The following is a 21682-nucleotide window of genomic DNA, read 5'->3' as shown; positions in this document are numbered from 1 at the left end:
CAAGTCAGCTTGCTTGGAAGGTCATCCGGCCACCTCCCTATGATATTCTTGCAGTGGAGCAGCTTTCACTCCCAGATCTTCTGTCCCCCTGCCTCCCAGGCCAGGCGGGTGTGGGTGTGGGTGTGAGAGCACTGCAAGGTAGTTGTCACAAGCACAGCCATCAGTGTCAGACACCTCTGACTTCAAGTCCTACTCTCCAATTTACGGGCCAAATGCCTTTACTTCTCTGAGCGTGAGGTTCGCCACCTGTAGGCTGATTTAATCCCTCCGCATAGAGAAGTCATAAGAATTTGAGGACCTCAAGTTCAGGCTGATGTAGCCTGTGCCTGAAATCCATGAGATGCCCTTGTATTGTTGTCTTCTTCTGCAGTTCTCACTACCCCGTGAGATGCAAACCACTTCCCTTCCAGCACTAACTCTGATATTCAGAAATCATATGAGCACGGATTTTGCAGTCAAATCCTCGTAGGTGATTCCCAGCTCCATCGCTTCTAGCTGTGTGACCTCAGACCAATGCCCTGACCTCCCCAGGCCTCGGTTTCCTCATCTGCTAAAGAGAGCGTTTCCAGCTGCCCCAGGCCACTGCATGGCATGGATGAGAAAGGTGCATGTGGGCTGTGACTGCTTATGTCCCAGGATCAGGATGTGCACTTCAGTTCAGCTTATGTTCACCGAACAACTGCTGTGTGATCGTCTCTACATGAGGTCCCAGGAAAGGCTCTGGCCTGCTCCCTGTCCAGGGTAGAAGAGCAGATGGACACGTGGACAGATAACCACAATCCAGAGAGACAAAGGCAGACCACTTGCAGATGCCCTTACTTTTGAACAGCCCTTTGAGGACAGGAGAAGGAAAATTACCCCATTAGGCAGATGAGGAGCTGAGATTCAGAGAGGTCAAGTGAGTTACTCCAAGTTACACAGCGGTCAGGAACAGAGCTGGGTCTTAAACCCAATGCCCTTTCCACCCTGGAGGTACCTGGCCTGCCGAGAAGGTTATCCCTGAGGGACTCTAGGAGAGCTATCTTCCCAAATGCTCCCGACCCTCAGCCTGGCCTGTGGCCTGAGAGTTCCCCATCAGCAAGCACATCGTTCCTTTGGCTGAAGGTGCGCAAGCTGCTCTGGTGTAAATTAAATGGCCACCAGTCATTTACACTTGAGTATAAACAAGTGAATACATTTGTATTGGTGGGAAACCAAAGGGAATCTTGAGTGTTTGGATTCTGGGGTAGGAAACACTAGATGTGAGAGTCAGAGGGTCCAGAGAATGGAGCCCACATTTACTGGGCACTTCTGTGTGCCAAGTACCCCATCTCCATGACCACTAGCTGGCATCTGTGAGCACTTAGGACACACTAGACAGTGTGCTAGGCCCTTATGTTTGCTCCTTTTTTTTTTTTTTGACTGTATATGGAGTTCCTGGGCTAGGGATCAGAACTGCGCCTCAGCTGTGGCAGCTCTGGATCCCTAACCCACTGTGCCAGGCTGGGGATTGGACCCGCACCCCAGCGCTCTAGAGACACTGCCAATTCCATTGCGCCACAGTGGGAATTCTTGTACCTGCTCCTTTAACCCTCATGGCAGCCCTGCTATCTCCATTTTCACAGGCCAGAAAACAGAGACAGAGAGGGAGAGCTGTAGGAGATTACACAGCTAGCGACGGAGGAGCTGGGATGTGGACCTAGGCAGGGCAGCTCCAGAGCACCTGCTCTTGGCTTCCATGTGGTGCTTGCTCTAGCTAATCCAGTCCTTATGGGAGCCCTACATGGAAGGCATTACTATCATCCCATTTAACAGACGTAGAAACTGAGGCAGAGAGGGGCCCCACACTAGTAATTCGGGGGGCTGCGTTTTGGACCCAGGTTTGAAGTCCAAGCCTTCCCTATGCATTTTCCATTGCCCAAGACTAGTCCTGAACACAGGGGCCCTATCCTGTCTAGGGAAGCAGCCCAGGTGACAGGATGTGCCTCCACGGGACCTGGCCTTGGCCAGGCTGTGTTTCCTCCCTGGAGGACACAACTTCTGGGAACAGATTTTGACTGCATCAGGGCCAGGACCCCAGCCAGGCTGGCTTCTTTCTTGGTCTAGGTCTGAGCTTCAGGGCTTGGATGGAGGGGCCAGGACCTGGGAGAGAGAGCCGACAGGTCGGTGCTGTTCTGGCAAGTTCTGGCATTCCACATGTCTGTCTGCTCAGCACACGGGTGGGAACGAGCCTCCCAGGGCAGACCTGGCTGAGATGCTCTCTGGGGCGGAAGGTGAAGGAAGCTCAGGGACCACCTTGTTCTGGAGCAGAAAAGAGCCACAGTGCCTCCCAGGGTCCCAGGTGGAGTGGGGTCCACAAGAGCCAAGACTCTGAGCAAGCTCTTGGTCCACAAGGGCCAAGACTCTGAGCAAGCTTGGACCATCCTCTTGGATGGTCAAAGCTTCCGTTTGGGGAGGAAGCAGCCTGGGGCCACCAGGTTGTCCCTATGTTGTGCTTGGGACAGCGAGCAGAAGGGCCCGGGCTTCCCAGCGCCCCTCCCCCTGCACCTGCACCCCCCCCCACCCCAGGCAAAGTGTGCTCTCTCTGACAGATTGAGGCTCCTGACGGGTGTCACTACCCCAAAGGCTTTCAGCCCAAGCCCTGGAATGTCCACGTTGGACTCAGGGCTCAAGGACTGGTGAAACCACTCTGACTCTTTCTGCTGGGGCCCTGCCTGTCCCCTCGAGCGCTGCGGGTCAGCTTCGTGGGTCAGATCATTGCTTTGGACCCTGAGCGAGGAAGAGAAACAGGCCCAAGAGAGCATCTGGAAGGAGTGGACCCACGGGGCCACAGCCTGTGGGGCATTCACCCACAAGCCATGGAAAACTACAGCCCAGTCTATTCTCTCCTGCTGTCCCTTCCCTCCCCTGCCAGCCCCCGCAATGGGACCTCTCGCAAGCGTCCCTCCTAGGCTCTGGGGAGGGCCAGCTGCCATGAATCCACACGACCAGGATCCCATTTCTACAATCTTAGCATCTTCCCAACAGACACACAAGCAGAAGGGTCACGAGATAGGGCGGGATCACCTGGTCCCGTTGCCTGATTTCCTTTAGGGCCCCTGTCTGCTTTCTTTAAGACATACGGTACTAGAGTGACTATTTCTCCAGATCTACCTCACCACCTACCTTGGTCAACATGGAAAAGGTCCATTTAATCCTGAAGTCAAAAAGAGATGGGAGGAGTTCCTGTCGTGGCTCAGCGGTTAACGAACCTGACTTGTATCCATGAGGGTTTGATCGCTGGCCCCGCTCACTGGATTAAGGATCTGACGTTGCTGTGGCTGTGGGATAGGTCGCAGATGTAGCTCAGATCCTGCATTGCTGCAGCTGTGGTGTAGGCGGCCTCTGTAGCTTCGATTTGGCCCCTAGCCTGGGAACTTCCATATGCCACGGGTGTGGCCCTAAAAAAGACAAAAGACGGAAAAAAAAAAAAGTAAGATAGAAATGAGGGAATTCCCCTTGTGGTTCAGTAGCTTAAGGACCCAGTGTTGTCTCTCTGAGCAGGTGGGTTCAATTCCTGGCCTCGCTCCGTGGGTTAAAGGGCTGGTATTGTTGTGGCTGTGGTGTAGGCGGGCAGCTGCAGCCCTGATTTGACTCCTGGCCGGGAGCTTCCATATGCCACAGGTGCGGTCATAAAAAGAAAAAAAGAAAAAAAGAAAAAAAAAAAAAAAGAGTTGAAAATGTGGTCTTCTATTGTGCTCCCATCTCCCCGAAAAGAAATGCTAGGAATTATTCCAAATGCGCCCAACTACTATTTAAAGCCCTCCCCAGAGAGCAGTTTGGATCACTTTCAGGAGCTTTCCATCCCAGCCGCCAGGCCTTTGCTTGGGCGGGCCCCTCCTCCTGCCATCCGCTCCCTTCCTCATGGGGCCTTCTCCTCCGGATTAAGAGTTTAGGTAGGAGCCTTCTGCCCCCAGCAGTTAGGTCGTACATCCTGGAGGGAAGGAGCCTATTTTGTCGAGAGTATCCTCTGCCTGGCCTCAGAGGGACCAAGGAAGGATTCTGCTGAGTCAACCAGCCCCTCCTCTCTCTGCAGACGTACTGGGAATCCAAGAGAAAGATGTCCTTCCTGGAAGGGGAGGCCTGGATGGGAGTGATGGTGTGTGGTCAGGCCACTCAAGAGAGGCGTTCCAGAGTTCCTGTCGTGGCTCAGGGGTTAATGAATCCAACGAGGAACCATGAGGTTGTGGGTTCGATCCCTGGCCTCGATCAGTGGGTTAAGGATCCAGCGTTACCATGAGCTGTGTGTGGTGTAGGTCGCACATGGGGCTCGAATCTGGCGTGGCTGTGGCTGTGGTGTAGGCCAGCAGCTATAGCTCTGATTACACCCCTATGCTGTGGGTACAGCTCTAAAAAGACAAAAAAAAAAAAAGAGGAATTCTCTTGTTCTTTGTACACCCCCAGCTGGACCAGTTCCCCGCCTCACCCACAGCCTGCTCACGTGGATGTGCTTGCCCCAGGCCCCAGCTCGTGAATGTTTTAATCCTTAGGCCAGAACACTTCCACCTGTAGTTTATTACAGAGAAACGTCTGCCCCTGCCCCTTGCTGGTGATTAACCTGAGGGCCGAAGGGCCACCCTAGCTGCTGGTTTCCCTGGTAACTGATGGGCCCACCTGATTTCACTTCCTGGGGTAAATGGTAGCCTTCTCCCCCACTGCTCTATCCTGCCTGCCATAACCAGTAGGGTGTCACTCCAGGGCCTTTTGCTTAAGAGCCCCTGTCCAGGAAGCCACTGCTGCCTCTGTGTCTGCCTCAGGCTCTTCCTTTGGTCTGGAGGCTGGGCGACTGGAAGGCTTGCGGGCCTGCGGGGAGATGGGGAGAGAAACCAGGGTCACTATGAGCGCGCCCTCCTCGGAGCAGAGAGCAACCCCCGAGCGCGGGACCCTCAACGTGCTACGCTGTGCCACGGGAGAGGCCCAGGGAGCCATGGACCCCGGGGGCCCTTGGGGTCAGCCTAGCTTCAATTTTCTGAAAATGGAAGGGGGTTCCCCAGGCCCCGTGGCTTGGGGATCACGTGGCACTTCTCTCCTAGATTCCCAATTATCCAAACTCCCAGCACCTTCCTGCTGGTTTAAGCGTTACTTTCCCACACGGCTCACTTCCTCCACCTCCAAAATGAAACCCTCAGCAAAGCCAGGTGACACGTCATCCGCTGGAGGTGGCATTTGTCTGCATTTTCACATTCCAGCGATCATGTGTGGACCCTCAACTGGCAGCATTAGCACCACCAGGAAGGGAATGTGTCAGAAAGGCAGATTCTCAGGCTCTACCCCAGACCCCACCAAATCAGAAACTCGGAGAATGAGCCCAGGAATCTGTGTTTAACAGCTCCTGCAGGTGATTCTGATTCAGGCCAAAGTCGGAGACCCAAAGCACCAACTAACCTTTTTTTTTAAAATTAATTTATTTTTTTAAATTACTCAAATGAATTTATCACATCTGTAGTTGTATAATGATCCTAACAATCAGATAACCTCTTGATTTGGAGTTATGAGTTGTATGAGTACCTTCTCTGATCACCTCTCTTTTCTTCATAACTCTAGGCACCATTAATGGTTATATAGTCTTTTGTTTGGCTAGTTCGTTATTATCTATCTCTGCCCATACCCACTAGACCATAAACTTCATGAAGTCAGGAACCATATGGGCCTGACTCAGAGTGAGAATGCAACGGATATTGTTGAAAATACATCCATCCATACACAAAAATGCTGGGGGCACAGAAACTCTTGCCTCTGGTATGAATGTGGCACGTGACCTTGAACAAGTATCCTTCTGGTTCTCAGCCTCAGGAGCTCCCTTTGTACAGCGAAGGCCTGGGCCCAGCTGACCCTTGAGGACCATTCCACTCTTTACCATTTTAGCAGGGGCTCAGTTTGATGCCTCCCCAGTCCAGCCATCCTGCACCAGCACCAGTCATGGCATCTCTGCCCACCCTCCACCCCAAGCCTTCTGGTGGCTTCTTCTGCTTCCTTCTGCCTTGAAGCCACACCACGATCCCCCTCAGCCACACCAGGATCTCCATCCCCTCAGGTCCTATCAGTGCTCCTCTTTTTTTGGTTTGTTTTTGTCTTTTAGGGCCGCACCCGCGGTGTATGGAGGTTTTGAATCGGAGCTGTAGCCGCTGGCCTACGCCAGAGCCACGGCAATGCCAGATCTGACCCACGTCTGTGACCTACACCACAGTTCACGGCAACGCCAGATCCTTAACCTGCTGAGCGAGACCAGGGATTGAACCTGCGTCCTCATGGATACTAGTCAGGTTCATTTCTCTGGCCAGGGCACCTTCACCTGGTTCTCTCCCTGCTCCTTAAGATCCTGTTCAAACTGCCTTCTGGAAGCACTCCAGCACACAGAAGTCTTGGTTAACAGATTCCTAAAAAGCACAGATGTCCACAGCCAGACTCAAAAGCAAGAAGAGAAGTCCTCAGGAGCCAGAAACAAGAGGAGACTCAAAAAAGTCAGGGGAGAGGGAATGAAACATTCTCAGATGGGGACTTGACAGGTAGTCATTAAAGCACTCTATAAACTTTTCAGATTCCTAACTGAACAAAAAAGAAAAAAAAAAAAAAAGTAGGCGTTCTCATCGTGGCTCAGCAAAAAAGAATCATGAAGTTGTGGGTTTGATCCCTGGCCTTGCTCAGTGGGTTAAAGATCCGGCGTTGCCATGAGCTGTGGTGCAGATCACAGACCCGGCTTGGATCTGGCCTTGCTGTGGCTCTGGCTGTAACTCCGATTAGCCTGGAAACCTCCGTCTGCCACAGGTGCGGCCCTCAAAAAGACAAAAAAAAAAAGAAAAAAGTAAATAAAACAATGAAAAATTTGGGAAGATTTTTTAAAAAATCTAAATGCAATGTGCTAACCCATATTGGATCCTGGGACAGAAAAGGTATATGTGAAAAAAATGGTAAAATTATGGGGAGTTCCTGTCATGGCTCAGCAGAAATGAACCCGACAGGGACCATGAGGATGTGGGTTCGATCCCTGGCCTCGCTCAGTGGGTTAAGGATCCGGTGTTCCCATAAGCTGTGGTAAAGCTCACAGACACGGCTTGGATCCCGCGTGGCTGTGGCTGTGGTGTGGGCTAGCTGCTGTAGCTCCGATTCAACCACTAGCCTGGGAACTTCCATATGCTGTGGGTGCGGCCCTAAAAAGAAAAAAAAAAAAAAAAAGCAAAAAAAGAAGAAAGCAAATTCAAAGACTGGAGTTGGTTCAGAGCAGTGTACCAACATTAACCTCTTTGTTATGTGCCATGGTTATGAATGCCTGGGGGGGGGTCGGTTTCATTTTATTTCTATTTCCTACTATGTGCCTATATTACTTTTGTCTATAGTTTTTGTGTATGAAGAAATATTGATGATATGCAAAGGGGCAAATATTCATATCTAGAGAAATATCAATGGATTTGATTGTGGGGCGTGTCTCAGACCCCAGAGGGTGTCCTGTATTACCTTCTAAAATCCATGAAATCCTGGCTTTGGAAAGTTATGTGGCCCTAATGGAGGTGGGCAGTAGTTTGGGGCCTTGTGTGACAAACACCTGTGTCCTACCACCTAGCTTCAGAAATAAAATAGTACTCGGAGTTCCCTGGTGGCTCAGTGGGTTAAAGATCCGGCATTGTCACTGCTGGGGCACAGGTTTGACCCCTGGCCCCAGAACTTCTACATGCCACTGGTGCAGCCAAAATAAAATAAAATCTTATTAAAACTGTCAAAGCTCCCATATGTACCCCCTTCATAACTTGTATCATATTATTTTGATTATCAGGAGGACAACCATGTTTTAGAAACAGCCAATGCCGGGAGAGGTAATGAGAAGAACTGGAGGTTTCAGAGGCCCATTTGTGGGTGGGGTTGCCCACTACTGGCCTCCCTGCCTCCTTCTGCACCCAGATTCCCTCTTAAAAAGTGTAAGCCATTAAGAAGTGTAAGCCATGGGAGTTCCCGCTGCGAGGCAGTGGGTTAAGAGGCCGACTGCAGCAGCTTGGGTTGCTGCAGAGGCGTAAGTTCGACCTTCAGCCCAGTGCAGAGGGTTAAGGATCCAGCACTGGCACAGCTGTGGTGAAAGGTGTAACTTACACTTGGATTCAATTCCTGGTCTGGGAACTTCCAAATGCCAAGGGTGTAGCCAAAAAAAAAAAAAAAAAAAAAAGTATAAGCCGCATAAAGTTTCCTGTCTGGGCAGGAAAGAAGAGGAATTACACCGTCACCAAAGAACCACGCTCTGACAGGAGAGTCTGGGCATCTGGAGGCTGGAGACAGTTACCTGGCCTGGGCAGGGGGGGAAGCTACGAGAAAGTGGTGAGACACCGAGGGGGTGCCAGGGCTAGGACGGGGAGCTTGCCAGAACTTCTGTGACCCTGCCTCTGGACATGGGAGGGACAAAGCTGACTCAGGGTTCCCAGGGCTGGAAAAAGAAAGCAGCTGGGGCCCAGGATGGGCTCTGAGGCCTGAGCCCTGGGTGCCACCCCCTGCACCCCTCGCATCCCCAAGTCACACTAATTTGCCAGTTGACCTGGGCATCACTCTTGGCCTTGGTTTTCTTCCTATGTGACAGTGAAGTAACCCCTTGCCCTGCCAGCCTCTCAGGGTGCGGAAAGGATGTCTTTACTTAGCTTTCTGTGCCTCACCTTCTTCATCTGTAAAATGGGGATAATAGGAATGCCCATTGTGGCTCAGCACGTTAAGAACTCAACTAGTATCCATGAGGTTGCAGGTTGATCCCTGGTACCGCTCAGTGGGCTAGGGATCTGGCATTGCCATGAGCTGTGGTGTAGGTCGCAGACGCGGCTTGGATCCCATGTGGCGGTGGCAGTGGTATAGGCCGGTATCGGCAGCTCCAATTCGACCCCCAGCCTGGGAACCACCATATGCTGCTGGTGTGGCTCTAAAATAAAAAAAGCAAAAATAAATCAAATGGGGATAATAACAGCACCTACCTTTGAGCAAGGGCTGATGAGAGGATTAAGTGAGAGGATCCACGGCAAGAGCCTGGAGAAGGACCGCCTGCAAGGTTGACCTCCAAAAGGTGCTGCTGTTGCTTTTGTGTAGCAGTGTTCATGAAATGCCAACCACGCTCCAGCCCCGAGGGAGGAGGCAGGAACCGCGGGGCCCAAGACACCCGCTCCCTACCTTCGGGAAGCTCCGTGTTTACTGGGTAACACCAGAACTAACCATAAACTGGCACCTGACGAGTGTCTTCAGGAGGGGTGCACAGGCTGGCTGGCGAGCCCTGGAAAGTGAATCTGACCTCTTGCGGGGGTTGGGGGGGGCCTGCCCTGACGATGAGGAATAATCAAAGGGGGCAAGGGAGAGGGGGAACATTCTGGGCAGGAGGAACAGCATGGGCAAAGGCCCTGTGGGGAACCCGGGCAGGCAGCTGGGGCTGGGGCAGGCAGCCCGGGCAGGAGGGCAGGGCTTCCCATTTGCAGACTGTGAGGCTGGGCTCGGGGAGACCTCACCGCATCAAAACATTGTCTCACTAGTACCTTGCGACAAAAGCCCTGACTTACTACACAGTCGATTTCAAACAAAAGACAGGGACAATCCCAGATGTCAGAGATGCAGGGGGAAGTGAGAGTAGCCTGGAAAGATGAGCTCCAGGATGTGGCTTCAGACCACACTGGCAGGGGGTTTTAACACGTGTGAGAGAGAGACAAGTGAGATGAAGAGGGGAATGGAAACACCTCCTCTCGGGCAGTGAAAAGGAGACCAAATGACTTGGCTGCCAGAGGAAGCCACAAGAATCGTCGGTCGGGCTGGGTCTGGGAGGGTATAAACTGAGCCTGTGCACGTGCAGCTCTGAAGGATGTGTGCATTTACACTGCCCGCACGGTGCAGGGTTTCCTGAGCTGAGAAACTGACCTAAAAAGACAGTCCTGAACGAATGATGTAGCCTTTGGGGTCCCTGGCAGGAATACGTTCAAAAGGAGGAAATGCAGGTGATCCAGGGAGCAGCATCTGTCCGCAGAAAAACAAAGCTCCACTCAATGCAGAACCATCCACCACGTGCGAGAGCCTGCAAACGACCAACAAGAGGAGGTGCTTCTCAAGGCTCTGACATAATGGAACGACCTGGGAGAGACTACAATGGAACGAATCTTTTAATGATTACAGATAATAGAGCCATAATCAAATGCTAGGACTCTGGGGAGGGAGGGGGAGAAGAACAGACACATTTGCAAATAAAAAGCTGAAAATAAACTCAAGAGAATGCGTAGAGAAGGGTCCCCTTGAGCGCTGCTGGTGGGAATGTGATCTGATGCAGCCGCTTATGGAAAACAGCATGGAAGTGCTTCAAAAATCAAAACTCAAACTATGATATGGGGAGGGCTCTTGTGCTGCAGCAGCTTAAGGCTCTGACGCTGGGTCCAAAACAACTCGATTGAGAGGTAAGCAGGGGCCCGAAAATGCATGAGCCTGGAGCCCATCGTCTCTTACTCTTGATGAGTGTGAAGCAGACGAGGGAAGGATCAGCTTTGCTCCTGGAGGCTGCGGTGGGGAACAGATGCAGGGACGTCAGCGAGCAGGAAGCCATCAGTGGGTCCCCACAAGTGATACTGGGAATTGGCCCTGGTGGAGATGGAGAGAAGTGGACAGACTCTAGAAATGCTGAAGATAGGAGTTCCCATCGTGGCGCAGTGGAAACGAATCTGACTGGGAACCATGAGGTTGTGGGTTCCATCCCCAGCCTCGCTCAGTGGGTTAAGGATCCGGAATTGCCATGAGCTGTGGTGTAGGTCATAGAAGTGGCTCAGATCCTGCACGGTAGGGTGGCAGCTGTAGCTCTGATTGGACCCCTATATGCCGCGGGTGCGGCCATAAAAAGACAAAAAAAAAAAAATGTTAAAGATAGAAAATGGGAGTTCCCATCGTGGCGCAGTGGTTAAGGAATCCGACTAGGAACCATGAGGTTGTGGGTTCGGTCCCTGGCCTTGCTCAGTGGGTTAAGGATCCGGCGTTGCCGTGAGCTGTGGTGTAGGTTGCACATGAGGCACGGATCCCATGTTGCTGTGGCTCTGGTGGCTCCAGCTCCGATTAGACCCCTAGCCTGGGCATCTCCATGTGCCTCGGGAGCGGCCCTACAAAAGGCAAAAAGGGAGTTCCCGTCGTGGCGCAGTGGTTAACAAATCCGACTAGGAACCATGAGGTTGCGGGTTCGGTTCCTGGCCTTGCTCAGTGGGTTAAGGATCCGGCGTTGCCGTGAGCTGTGGTGTAGGTTGCAGACGCGGCTCGGATCCCACGTTGCTGTGGCTCTGGCGTAGGCCGGTGGCTACAGCTCCGATTCGACCCCTAGCCTGGGAACCTCCATATGCCGCGGGAGCAGCCCAAGAAATAGCAACAACAACAACAACAAAAAAAAAAAAAAGAAAATGGACAGGACTCCACAAGGGGGATGAGGGTGAAGAGCGGGGCAAGGGTGAAGATTCTGAGCTGCACACCTGGAGGGAGGGAGACGTTCGTGGCGTCAAGTTCACAGGCCGGAAAGGGTGGGTCTGCAAAGGGCCAGGGAGTCAATATTCTAGGCTCTGCCGGCCACGCAGCCTCTGCACAGTGACTCCACTTTGCTGCTGTAGCGCAAAAACAGCCCCAGGCAAGAGCGCCTATGGCAGTGGGCATGGCCGTGTGCCAAGAAAATTTACAAAAGCAGATAGCAGGGGAACTTGGCCCAGAGGAGGGAGCTTCCAACCGCTGGGAACTAGTGTGATGCCTAGGATATGAGTTTTTCTTTCCCTCTTAAGCTCTCTGTGCCTCAGATTGCCAATACATACGAATGGGTATGGGAGTTCCTGTGGTGGCTCAGGAGGTTAAGAACCCAACCAGTATCCATGAGGTTGTGGGTTCGATTCCTGGCCTCGCTCAGTGGGTTAAGGATCTGGTGTTGCTGTGAGCTGTGGCGTAGGCTGCAGACATGGCTCGGCTCCCACGTTGCTGTGGTTCTGGTGTAGGCCAGTGGCTACAGCTCCGATTCGACCCTTAGCCTGGGAACCTCCATATGCCGTGGGAGCAGCCCTAGAAAAGGCAAAAAGCCAAAAAATAAACAAAGAAAGGAGGCAGCATACTTCCTCGTATTCCCCTTGGAGATGCAGGAGCAGCGTGTGGAGAGATAAGAGTGGTTAGGGCATCTGTCCCCACGCTGCCAGAATCACAGGCCACAGGGTCTCCCAATATCACATGAGGGCAGCCTTGGCCTCCAGGCAGTCCCCACATGCTGCCCAGGCCAGCCAGGAGCTATGCCAGCTCTGGGCTCCCCCAGCCTACAAACTTCCCAGGCTAGATCCTCTTAGGCGGTCTCAGAACCCTCTGCATGGCCTTCCCTCTCCACTGAGGCCAATTCCTGGAGTCCAGCCTCCCTGCCTTCCCAGAAGGAGTAGGACACCTATTCAGCTCTATGCTGATCTGAAGGTCAATGGAGGAGCTGATCTCCAAATCGACGGACTCATTTGGAGTGGATGAGCAGTGAGGTCCCGCTGGATAGCACAGGGAACTCTACCTAATCACGTGTGATGGAACAGGATGGAGGAGAATGTGAGAAAGAGGATGTATATATGTACAACTGGGTCACTTTGCTTACAGCAGAAATTGATGGAACATTGTAAATCAATTATAATAAATTTTTTTTTTTAATCTACAGACTGATCAGCCCTCAACTTGCAAAGAACCAAGGACCCAGGACCTTCGTTCTGCCCTCAGCCGGGTGGGAACGCTTACCCCGGGCTCCAAGGGTCCCCTTGAAGATCACAGATGCATTCTGAAGGGAGACAGTGGACTTGTCTTCCACCAATCCTACCTGGCTACCGGCGATGGACAGGCGGCTGATCTGGATGCTGGGAGAACAAAGGGAAGGAAGGAAGGACATCATGGGACCTGGGAAGAAGCCAGGGGATGTGTTTGTCCCATCTCCATTGTTTGTTATCCTAGGCTGCCCAGGGCCTGCAGTGGGGAACACCTTGCTTTGTCCTCCTGAAGCTAAGGGTCCAGCTTCACCTACTATCAGTCACGGCTGATCCCATTTTATCTCTCTTCCACCCGTGTTTGTTCTGGATCAGCTACATGTTGATGAAATCTACTCCAGAAGTCTGGTCTTATTGAATTGTTGATGATTTATTCAGGGTAATCTCTCTCTCTCTCTCTCTCTCTTTTTTTTTTGTCTTTTTGCCATTTCTTGGGCTGCTCCCATGGCATGTGGAGGTTCCCAGGCTAGGGGTTGAACTGGAGCTGCGGCCGCCAGCCTACACCACAGACACAGCAACGCGGGATCCGAGCCACGTCTGCAACCTACACCACAGCTCACGGCAACGCCGGATCCTTAACTCACTGAGAAAGGCCAGGGATAGAACCCACAACCTCATGGTTCCTAGTCGGATTCATTAACCACTGAGCCATGACAGGAACTCCCAGGGTAATACCTCTTAACTTCTCCAGGCAACTTGGCCATCTCTGACCCCTTGTGATTTAGATCTAGGATGGCTTTGTCCTCATTTTACAGAAGGGAAACCGAAGCCCAAGGTCACACAGAGAATGAGGCAATGGGACAGTCCCACTGGACTCCCCGTTAGACCTGGGACACCTCCACTCCAACTGCTGCTGGCAGGTGCTTTCCTCACAAAGGAAACAGCGGCGTTCCAGCACCCCAGCGCCCCCTAGTGGTAGTATGCTCACACCAACGTCAGCACCAGGTTCTCTGCAGAATTCATTTACTGAGTTCGTTTTTGGGGGAGCTGGGGAGAAGGAGATGGGTTTAGAACAAAGACAAGGTCCCTGAACAGTGTCTTCCCCACCCTGGGGCCTCAGACAGACACTCGGACATGGACCCAGGCTCCCCTGCATCTAGAAGACAGATGTGTTGTGTTCCAGGCACCAAGCCTAGTGCTTAGACCTGGGTTAGAACCTGGGCCTGCCTTGCTGTGTGACCTCCAAACTGCTTAGCATCTCTGAGCCTGTTTCCTTGTGCAGTAAGGAGGGCGAGTGGGGAGAATGTGATGAAGATAAAATGAGATATTGTTGGTAAGGGTGCCTGGCCCACAGCACACTATCAGGTCAGCCCAGGTAAAGTCAGGAGACTTATTTTGCCAAGAGATCTCACTACCTGCCTCCTTCTACCCCCCGCCCCCCAAAGACTCCCATCTGTTTAAGGAAGTGGGAAAAGGCCCTTCCAAGGCCTGAATCTGACTGGCGCGTTTTGAGAAATTGATACACCCAATAAATCCCCATCAGGAACACCTGGGGGAGGGGAATGCATAGGTCGAGGCAGGGGCTGGTAGGGGCAAAGTGCCAGGCTTCTTCCCCTGGTACCACGTCACAGGAGGAGCCTGAATTCTCCTGGCTGCCCTTCCTCTCTGGGACTGGGGCCAAGTCTTGGGCTACTCCCCACCAATCCCCAACTGTTCACACTCCAGGCCTGACTCATGTGTGCAGACCATACTCGATTTGGTCAAGAGTCATCATGGCCCTCTGCCCTTGCTATCTGGGTAGCTGGCTTGCTGGAAGGCTGTCCGGATCACCTCTGTGGTCTCCTGCTTCACCAGAAGGGAGGGTAGTGATGAGAGGTTCCAGGGGGACCTGGCCTTGACCATGGCTTAGCTTCTCTAGGATGAGGGGTTGGGCTGGGTCTCACTCTGACATGAGCTAGATGGCTAGGCTTAGGGTGCATAGAGAGAGATTTGACCCCTGACCCTGGCCAGAGATCACAGTCATACTCTAGCCTCTGGATCCGGCACACAGGAACCCCATGATCCTAGTCAAACAGCAGCCCCTGAACCCAGCCAGACACTGAGCCTCACCCAGACTGACACCGCTCCCCCCCAGCACAAACTGAGCCTGTCGTCACAGGACTCCAACTCAAGCTTCCAGATCTTCCACTTAAGAGATCACTGCATTCAGCCTCCCTCCACCCTTACTGTATTGATCATATCGATCAAGAGGCTGGGGCCCAGAGATGGAAGGGGAGCTGACCAAGGTCACACAGCAGTGACAGGGTCTCCCAGCCTGTGCTCAGGCTAACCCAACTGCAGCCATAGAAGGATGCCCAACACCAAATACACTCTGACCTCCTAACCTTCACCCTCTAACCTCACCCTCAGCTTGACTCTGCTCTGAACTTTAACTCGAACCCCAGAATGACTCTGGGTTCCAGGCAAACACAAACTCTCATGTGGGCTATTCGCAGCGCCCGCCGGGCACCATCTCACCAAAGAGCCTCACTTTGGTGCGAGAGTGAGGATCACTCAGCTCAGCCCAGGGCTGTCCTCTCTTTGAGCTCAAGTGCAGCCACCCTGCGTCAGGGCTGGCTTCTGGTCAGGGAGGCTCCTGTACCGTGGGTGCCCCCAAAGGAGTCTGGACAGACAGATGGTGGACAGACAGATGCATGCACAGAGCAGTGGTGGTGATACTTACCGAGAGGGCAGGCTTGGTAATGGGCACACGTCGGCACCTGCCTGGTGGGAAGTGCCTTTTTCGCTCTCTCTTATTTTTTTTGGCCACGCCCACACCTTGCGGAAGTTCCTGGGCCAGGAATCAAACACGTGCCATGGCAGCACCGCGAGCCACTGCAGTAACAACGCTGGATCCTTAACCTGCTGCTCTACAAGGGAACTAGCAAGTACTTTTGGAGCAGGTGCAGACCGCCCAGGAGGGCAGGGGCCGGAGAGCGGCAGTGAGCGTGATTCTCCTGATTCTGGTGATTCTCTGATTCTCGCGGTTCTCTGATTCTCGCGTTTCTCAGGCAGCAGTGGGAGGCCCTGCGTGCTCACCTGGAGCTCAAGTCCATAACGCCCCCACGGGGCACAAGGCACCTCTGGGGCAGGGGGTTTTGCTTAATTGCCGCAGCCCCTCCAGCCCCTTCCCGGTTCAGAGGCGAACATCCAGCCAGGATTTCCATCTGCTGCACGTCTCCCCTCCACCGTCTGCACCTTTGCCATCTTCTATGGATCTGATAATTGCTTCTTTAATACTTTCTAAAGGTTTTACTCTTTTTCTTCTTACTTAAATAAGTGGATGGATCTAAGCATAAATTTCATCTCTCACTTGCCCTAAATAGAAAAAGGCCAGCAGATAATGACAATAAAATAAAGACATGTAATTCTTGCCTGACACGCTTGCTTGACAATGACGTTAAGTTTGAGGAGAGCTGTTGCATGTAAGTAATACTCAGTTTGGAGTTCTCCTCTGGTGCAGCAGGTTAAGGAGTGGCTTGGGTTGCTGCTCTGCTTTGGATTTGGTCCCTGGCCCTGGAACTTCCACATGCTACAGGTGCAGCCAAAACAAAAATAATAATAATTAAAAAACCAACTCAGTTTAAAAAGGGAGACTTTGTCACTGTTCAAGATATTTTGCCTTGACCCCTTCCCTTGCTGTCATGTGAAGTAACCAGGGTATGGGGTTCCCATCATGGCTCAGCAGTAATGAACTCAACTAGAATCCATGAGGATGAAGGTTTGATCCCTGGCCTCGCTCAGTGGTTTAAGGATCCTGTGTTGCCGTGAGCTGTAGTGTAGGTTGAAGATGCAGCTCAGATCTGGCGTGGCTGTGGCTGTGGCTGTGGCTGTGGTGTAGGCTGGCAGCTGCTACTCTGATTCGATCCTAGCCTAGGAACCTCCATATGCTGCACCTGTGACCCTAAAAACGAAAAAAAAAAAAAAAAAAGAAAGAAAGAAATAACCAGGGTATTTAATGCTGCATCTGCATACCACACAGTGTCACCTTGCATTCCCCCCACCCCCCGCAAGAGGTGTCCCCACCCCCCAACCAAGGAGCTCTAAGAACAGGTGAACGTGTGGGAGGAGGTGCTGGCACTCACTTGGCACCTCACAGTTGCAGTTCAGAAAGGCTGGGATGCCTGGGTCCAGGGTGGGAGGGGGACTGGGGACCCACTGAGAGAATCGCATTCTGCTCCATCAAATTCATCCTCCTGTCCTAAGACAGTAACAGGAGAGCCAGGCTGACAATGACCATGGCTCTTAGTGCCAAGATCTCAGTCTCTGTGGCCTCCCTCAGAAGACGCCTTCCTGGAGCACCTCATCCTTGCCCTCCCCTCCCTTGCTGACTTCTCGTCTCTACCAGTCCCTGGACACACAGCATCCTTCAGCGTGGATGAGCTCTCGTGCCAATTTTTAAAATATTCATCATGTTAATTTTTAAAACATTAAAAAAATGGTTATCTGCATAGTCAAAAGTCAGAAAAAGAATTCCCTTTGTGGCTCAGAAGTGATAAACCCAACTAGTGTCTGTGAGGATGTGGGTTCGATCCCCAGCCTCGCTCAGTGGGTTAAGGATCCGGCATTGCCATGAGCTGTGGCGTAGTTCGCAGAAGCAGCTCAAATCTTGCGTTGCTGTGGCCGTGGCGGAGGCCGGCAGCTGCAGCTTTGATATGACCCCTAGCCTGGGAACTTACCTATGCCGTGGGTGTGGCCCTAAAAAGAAACAAAATAAAACAAATAAAACCAATCAACCACCATTGCCTGGCATTAGGAACAAATGTAAATATTGATGGAATTCCCGTCATTGCTCAGCAGAAATGAAATGAATCTGACCAGCATCCATGAGGATGCAGGTTCGATCCCTGGCCTCCATCAGTGGGTTAAGGATCCAGCATTGCCGTGAGCTGTGGTGCAGATCACAGATGTGGCTCGGATCCCAAGTTGCTGTGGCTGGCAGCAGCTCCAGTTCCAATTCGACCCCTGGCCTGGGAACCTCCACAAGCCTCGGGTGTGGCCCTAGAATAAAAAGGTCCCCCAAAATTGATAATACCAATGAATAATACCAATGATCCCCCTACCTCTCCAGTGACAACTGCTGTCTACATCTTGGTTGTGTCCCTTCAAATATTTTTCCTGGCCCATAGGTGGTGATTATTATTTTTCAATGAGATCATACAAATTCTTTTATAACTGTCTTTTTACTTACCATATTGTGACACTCCCTCTACAGAAACGAGTACATTTATACAAAATCTTTGTTTAAAACTGTGTAAAGGGTTCTACTCAGCAGCCGCATTGTAATTTATTGAACCAAACCTCAAAATTGAACATCTAGATAGCTTCCAGCGGTTTGCCCTTGTCCTGGGTTGAATATCTCTGTACATGAGCCTTCTCACACAGCCTTAATTATTTCCTTAGGATATAGTGCCAGAAAGAAGACTTGCTGGGTAATAAACACGTAAGGGATTTTTCTGCCCCAATATCTTTCGTGTATGCTTGGGGGCACCCCCACCCCCACACACCCGTCATGTCTTTTACAAGAATGGATTTGGATTACAGTGGTGGTCTGTATCCTGCCTTCTAAAAATTATTTTATTATAATGATTGGCTAATAAGTCCCTGCCAGTCATGTGGTGCCTCTTATTAGTTTCCTGTGGCTACTGTAACAAACTACTGCCAACTTGATGTCTTAAACCAAGAGAAATGTACTCTTTCACCGTTTCTGGAAGGCCAGGAGTCTGAGATCAGCAACACTGGGCTGAAATCAGAGTAGGTGTCAGGCTGCTCTCCCTGTGGAGGCCCGGGGGTGACTCTGTTCCTCACCCTTCCAGCGTCTTCTGTGAGCTGCCAAAATTCCTTGGCTCGTGGCCACTTCTTTCCAACATCTGCCTCTGAGCTCGCTGGTCCCTCTGTGTGTCAGATCTCCCTCTGATTCTTTTTTTTTTTTTTTGTCTTTTTGCCATTTCTTGGGCTGCTCCCGCGGCATATGGAGGTTCCCAGGCTAGGGGTCTAATTAGACCTGTAGCCACCAGCCTATGCCAGAGCCACAGCAACACTGGATCCGAGCCGCGTCTGCAACCTACACCACAGCTCACAGCAATGCCAGATCCTTAACCCACTGAGCAAGGCCAGGGATCGAACCCGCAACCTCATGGTTCTTAGTCGGATTCGTTAACCACTGCGCCACAACGGGAACTCCCAAATGAGTAATATTTATTTATTTATTTATTTATTTATTTTTGGTCTTTTTTGCCGTTTCTTGGGCCACTCTCGCGTCATATGGAGCTTCCCAGGCTAGGGATCCAATTGGAGCTGTAGCCACTGGCCTACACCAGAGCCATAGCAACACAGGATCCGAGCCGAGTCTGCGACCACAGCTCACGGTAATGCTGGATCCTTAACCCACTGAGCAAGGCCAGGGATCGAACCCGCAACCTCATGGTTCCTAGTCAGATTCGTTAACCACTGCACCACAATGGGAACTCCTCCCTCTGATTCTTATAAAGACATACGTGACTGCATTAAGTCCCATCCAGCTAATCCAGCATCATCTCACTTCAAAATCTTTAACCTGCAAAATCCATTTTTTTTTTTTTGCCCCATGGAACATTCAGGGGTTCCAGGGATTAGGACGGGGATATTTATCTGTGTCCATGTGTGTGTGGGGATGCTGAGGTGGCATTATTCAGTTGACCCCAGCACCACTGAGGGAGAAAAGCATATCATGAGCCGGTGTTTATACAGCAGGGAATGACGACAGCCCCAGACCTCGATTATACACACATGGGTCCGTGGAGGAGTATTTGGAAGGACCCACACTAGATTGTTGACCTGGGTGGGGGTGAGGGCAAGGGTGGGGGAGCTAATGTCACCCTTGAGTTTCAGGGGACTGACCTGCTCCTTCATATTCAGTCATGACACAGAGGAGGCCGCCGTGTCTACGCCGTGTTCAGCGGTCTCTAAAGAAAGAAGAGAACTTCTGGATGCCAGCAGGCCACTCGCCAGCTGTGCGATGTGGGTAAGTCACTTAACCTCTCAGAGCCTCAGTTTCTTCAACCATAAAATGGGTGAGCTGAACCCCTCTCCTAGGGTTGGAGGGAGAACTAGAGGAGGTACTGCTTGCCCAGCCTGGCCCCCGGGGGTCCATCTGACCATCCGGTTGCACCCTCCTTCCCTCCAGGTTTGGGGGGGAAGCTGCTTTGTGAGACCTTCCTCTGCTCTCACGAGGACTCGGTGCTCAAGGCTGGTGGGGAGGAGGCCACCATCGCTAGAAGGTGAGTCCCTCCAGCAGCGCCTGGCACATGGTAGGACCTCATATGTGTTTGTGGACAGAAGGACAGTGAGGAGGACGCAGGATCTCTTTTAGTCCCTGCTGCCACCGCCGCCAGGCTGGCCTGGGGTTACTCCCTCCTCCCACCACCTCTGTTAGCACAGGTGGTGGCCCTGAATGCGGGGACAGAGCTGAAGGCCTCCGGGATCCAGCTGCCCTTGTGATGCCCACCTTGGAGCCTCGGAAGGACCTACTCCCTGCAAGCCAGGGGCGAGCTCAGGGGGTTAGCAGTAGCCCCAACAGGCTTGGGGCTGATAGTAGGGAGACAGGTACGGAGCACCCCAAAGAGACCCAGAGTCCAGACTGCAGAAGAGCCGGAAGTGGCCCTCCAGCGAACCCCAGAAGACCAGCTGCCAGTGCCTCAAGGACCCAGACCAGGTGGTGTCCCTATGGCCCCATGAGTCCCAAACCTCCCTATAACAAGAGGCCCACTCTGTGCAGCCTAGGCCTTCCAGAAAGCCTCAGCCAGAGGCCACGGGCTAATCTGAGGCAGAGGCCTGCGGCGAGCAGAGGAGGTGGGGTTGGGGCAGAGAGGGCCGTCAGGGGACCTTGCCCTCCAGACTCAGAGGGGACTCAGCCTGAAGATGGGCCTGCCCAGCCATCTGCTGCCCCCTGGTGGCCAGTGACGAGCCAGACCCAGGCTTCTGGCCCAGCCTAGTGCCACTAAGCAGTGCTGAGGGCTGGGGCCAGGGAAGCGACTCCACACACAGCCCCTGTCACTGTTAACAGCAGTGCTCCAGATGCACACACACCTGATACGCCTGTACCCACACAGCTGTTCAGACAAAGCACTCCACCTGCAGGTGCAGACAGTCTCGTGTGCATGTGTGCATGCCCCCCCCCACATAAGTCCCTTACACGCAGGCCAATACACACCAACCCTAGCTACATCTGCCTATGAGATGCACAAGCTGACACGTGTACACACGCACCCATGGGAGCCACCCAAATAGACAAAACGCACCAGCTGGGATTCATGCCTTCCAAAAAAAAAAAAAAAAAAATCATGGGCTGTACGTTCAAAAAGCTTTTAGTGTTTCCTGAACCTTCATCACTTAAAACTACTGCTATGATTTCTGCCTTCTCTATACGTGCTTCAGGCTATTATTTACTTAACCTTTTAAACGAACTTATTTTCATATCCCCACCTTATGTGGAAAAATACACTCATCCAATATATTAAAAAATAGCATGTCATTAAAATAAAGGACAGGCCATCTAGACTGGTTCAGCACACCCGTCTCAGGGCACACTTGCTGCTTTTGGAAAGCCACTGTGTTATTTTGAGACTTGTGGCCCCTGTATGCTGGGCAGAGCAGTCTTGTGTGTCCCGGGGGTCTAGGCCATGGATGAGGAAGCAGGAGCTCAGTGTGGAGAAGAGACCTCCCCCAGGCCCCTTGGCTGAAACCAGTTCTCCTGCCCCCACAGCCTCTGCCCTTCCCTGGGGACGACTGCACTGGCCTCATCCCTGCAGAGAGCCTCGTTTGTCTCCAGCACCACCTAGAGGCCATGTCTCCATCAGCCCAGCCAGGCCTCCTCTCCTCCCTCAGCGGACCCACTCCCCAGGCCTCCCTGGCCCTGGCCTCCCAGCCTGCCTTCCATCATCCACCCCCGCACCTCCCTGCGCTGACCCTGG

General features: G+C 52.3%; 1 protein-coding gene and 1 long non-coding RNA gene across 3 annotated transcripts in view; both read right to left on the bottom strand.

Annotated features, from left to right (window-relative positions):
• The window catches only part of NLRC5 (NLR family CARD domain containing 5), a 103110-nt gene extending 99853 nt beyond the window's left edge, over positions 1-3257 (bottom strand). Inside the window, exon 1 of the mRNA XM_021093211.1 lies at positions 3145-3257. The gene's annotated coding sequence lies outside the window, so the exon portion shown is untranslated. The remainder of the gene's footprint in view (positions 1-3144) is intronic.
• Positions 4406-15687, bottom strand: LOC110261425. Of its 2 annotated transcripts, none has more exons than XR_002345506.1 (5): positions 15415-15687; positions 12730-12845; positions 10459-10590; positions 8958-10036; positions 4406-4821 (listed from the first exon to the last, which is right to left on the bottom strand). It is a non-coding gene; the product is annotated as an uncharacterized LOC110261425 (long non-coding RNA). The 2 variants fall into 2 exon arrangements; XR_002345507.1 differs by having other exon boundaries at positions 9883-10036.

Source organism: Sus scrofa, chromosome 6, assembly GCF_000003025.6.
Source record: "Sus scrofa isolate TJ Tabasco breed Duroc chromosome 6, Sscrofa11.1, whole genome shotgun sequence".
Lineage (NCBI taxonomy): Eukaryota > Metazoa > Chordata > Mammalia > Artiodactyla > Suidae > Sus > Sus scrofa.
The sequence above is the reverse complement of the archived record's forward strand: the minus strand, read 5'-3'. Positions and strand labels throughout refer to the sequence as shown.